This window comes from Saccopteryx leptura, chromosome 12 (assembly GCF_036850995.1).
Source record: "Saccopteryx leptura isolate mSacLep1 chromosome 12, mSacLep1_pri_phased_curated, whole genome shotgun sequence".
Lineage (NCBI taxonomy): Eukaryota > Metazoa > Chordata > Mammalia > Chiroptera > Emballonuridae > Saccopteryx > Saccopteryx leptura.
Window position 1 is genome coordinate 32,684,553 of NC_089514.1, and position 3,530 is coordinate 32,688,082.

The 3,530-nt window shown below is 34.5% G+C and overlaps 1 non-coding gene across 1 annotated transcript; it reads right to left on the reverse strand.

The window, feature by feature from the left end:
• Positions 1–2,355: 2,355 nt before the first annotated feature.
• On the reverse strand, positions 2,356–2,460 carry LOC136384321 (U6 spliceosomal RNA). Its single transcript, XR_010747594.1, has one exon. It is a non-coding gene; the product is annotated as a U6 spliceosomal RNA (small nuclear RNA).
• Between the last annotated feature and the right edge of the window lie 1,070 nt (positions 2,461–3,530).

Genomic DNA, 3,530 nt, shown 5'->3' on the forward strand with positions numbered 1-3,530 from the left:
ATTCAGGGACTTATTAATTGTATCCATATTTTCAAAGAATAAATGTTTGCTTTATTAATTTTCTCTATTACTTGGTTGTTTTCGATTTCATTGATTTCTCTTCTGATTTTTATTGTTTCTTTTACTTTGGATTTAATTTTTGTATTATAGTTCCTATGGTAGAACATTAGATCAATATTTTTAAATGTTTCTTTATGTGTAATGTAAATATTTAGGGGTTTTTTGATGTGCTTATTTATAAAGATAGGTTAATATCTTTTAGTTTCAAAGACTAAATTAATGTAATACTGGAATTTAATTTTCTCTGCAAAAATATAAATTAATTTTGAAATATTTAGTCTACTTTTAACATGGAAAATAAGACTTTTTTTACCTCCCATTTAAGCTGAAAGTTTAGCAGAAATTCTGTGTATCACCAGATACAAAGACTTTTTGTTCTGCTGAATTTATGTTCTTAATTATTTTTTTAAAAGTTCATCTCTTAAGAACAGCTAACATTTTTGCAATTTTGTTATTTTCTTTTATTTTTATCATAAAATATACTGTCACTTTAATATATGACAAGTTAGGTTATTGTTCACAGGTAATTGTGCTCCTCAAATGACCAAATCTTTTCTGATAATTCTTTATTTTACTTCCTCAATATCAGATCCTAAATTCAGAAAAATGAAAATTTTAGAATGCTTTTTTCATGTTTTTATTGTGGTAAAACATACATAACATGAAATTTGCCACCTTAATAATTTTATTTTATATTATTTATTATTATTATTGTATTTTTCCGAAGTTAGAAGCCGGGAGGCAGTCAAATAGACTCTCGCATGCACCCAACTGGGATCCATCCAGCATGCCCACCTGGGGGCAATGCTCTGCCCATCTGGGGCATTGCTCCATTGCGGCCGGAGCCATTCTAGCGCCTGAGGCAGAACCCATGGAGCCGTCTTTAGTGCCCAGGCTAACTTTGCTCCAATGGAGCCTTGGCTGCGGGAGGGGGGGAGAGAGATAAATAAGAAGGAAAGGGGGAAGGGTAGAGAAGCAGATGGGTGCTTCTCCTGTGTGCCCTGACTGGAATCGAACCCAGGACTTTCACACGCTGGGCCAACATTCTACTGCTGAGCCACCTGGCCAGGGCCACCACCTTAATAATTTTAAAGTGTACTGTTCTGTGGCACTAAGTACAATAAGCTCATTCACATAATTGTGCAACCATCACCACTATACATATCCAGAACTTTTCATCTTCCCTAACTGAAACTTCACGCCCATTAAACTATTATCTTCCCATTCTTCCTTCTACGTACCCCTGGAAACCACAATTCTACTTTCTATGACTTCAACTATATTAGAAAACTCATGTAACTGAAATCATATAGTAGTTGTCCTATTGGAACTGGTTTCTCTCACTTGTAATAAAACTTGTCTTCACGTTTTATCCACGTTGTAGCACATATCAGAATTTTCTTCCTTTATAAGGCTGACTAATGTTCCATTGTATGTACAGACTACATTTGGTTTATGCACTAATCCTATGGTGGACCCTGAAATTGCTTTCACACTCTGGCCATTATGAATAATGCTGAACATAGGTGTAGAAATATCTCTTGGAGAACCTGCTTTCAAATCTTTGGAGTATATACCCAGAATTGCTGGAGCACATGGTAGTTCTACATTTAATTTTTTTTAAAGAACTGCCGTAGCAGTTTCCACAATGGCTACACCATCTTATATTTGCACCAGCAATGTCAAGCATTCCAATTTCTCTACATTCTTGCCAATACTCGTTTTCTGTTTTTCGATCAAAACTTTCCTAATGCTTGTGAAATGACACCTCGTTGTGGTTTTGATTTACATTTCTCTAATGATTAGAGATTTGAACGCTTATGTGTGTGTGTATCGCCCAGCTGTATATCTTCCTTGGAGAGTTAGTTTTTCAAATCTTTTGCCCATTTTAAATCTGGTTGTTTATCTTTTCATTGAGTAGTAAGAGTTCTTCATACATTCTGGATATTAACTCCTAATCAGATATATGATTTGCAAATATTTATTCCCATTCTATTGGTATCCTTTCCACTCTGTTGATAGTATCTTTGAGTCACAAAAACTTGATGTAGTCCAATTTACCTTTTTTTTTCATCATTTGTTCCCTATGCCTTTGCTATTCAATTCAAGAAATCATCAAATCCAATGTTACAAAGTTTTTTCTTATATGTTTTCTTTAAAGAGTTTTACAATTTTAGCACTAATGTTTAGGTCTGTAATTCACTTTAAGTTGATCTTCTATATATGGTGTATGGTAAAAGTCCAACTTTATGCTTTTGCATGTGAATATTCAATTTTCACAACATCATTTGCTGAAAACACATGGAACTCTTTACAAATTACATGTCATACTTGTGTAGGGCCCTGCTAATCTTCTCTGTATAATTCCAATCTTAGCATATGTGCTGCCAAAAAGAGCACTAGATGTCTTTTAAAACATGTTTTTATTTTATTTTGTTTTATTTTATTTTATTTTATTTTTACAGAGACAGAGAGAGAATCAGAGAGAGGGTTAGATAGGAACAGACAGACAGGAACGGAGAGAGATGAGAAACATCAATCCTCAGTTTTTCGTTGTGGGACTTTAGTTTTTCATTGATTGCTTTCTCATATGTGCCTTGACCGTGGGGCTACAGCAGACCGAGTAACCCCTTGCTCAAAACAGCAACCTTGGGTCCAAGCTGATGAGCTTTGTTCAAACCAGATGAACCTGCGCTCAATTGAGCTGGCAACTTTGGGGTCTCGAACCTGGGTCCTCTGCATCCCAGTCCGACACTCTATCCACTGTGTCACCGCCTGGTCAACCAACATGTCTTTTAAAATTAAAATTATCTTTGCAGTTTCTCAAAGATGCCTTAAAAAATCACAACTATTTACACATTTTGTTTATAAAAACAGAGAGTCCAGAAATATTTTAGGTTGTTTTGATATAGTTTATATTTCTGAATTATCTCATCACTATTATAAAGAATTCATGGGAAGAATTGTTAAATAAAAAAAGAATATTCTGTAGAAAAATGTTCATATAAAATTTTCTGAGATTGTATATTGTACAAAATAAATTGACAGGTTCAAGAGATTTGCCAATGCCTTCATTGTCCACAATATAATCTTATCCAAGGGGAAAAACAATGATAAAATTGTTATGAAAGAGTTATATGTATTACTCATCACAGAAAATTAGTCTCCTCAATTTCGATATTGTTACTGTCATTGATCGGTTTTATCAATTTGGTCATACTATGAATCAGGCATTTTTTCTTATTTGGGCATTAGAAAATAAAAAATATTGTTCACCAGAGCAGAAGCTATGCTCTTAAATAGTTCCAACAGAAGGACTTCAAAAAAATATGTTAAAAATGAGAAAATATAGCCTGACCAGGCAGTGGCACAGTGGATAGAGCATTGGATTGGGATGCAGAGGACCCAGGTTTGAGACCCCAAGGTCACCAGCTTGAGCACAGGCTCATCTGGTTTGAGCAAAGCTCACC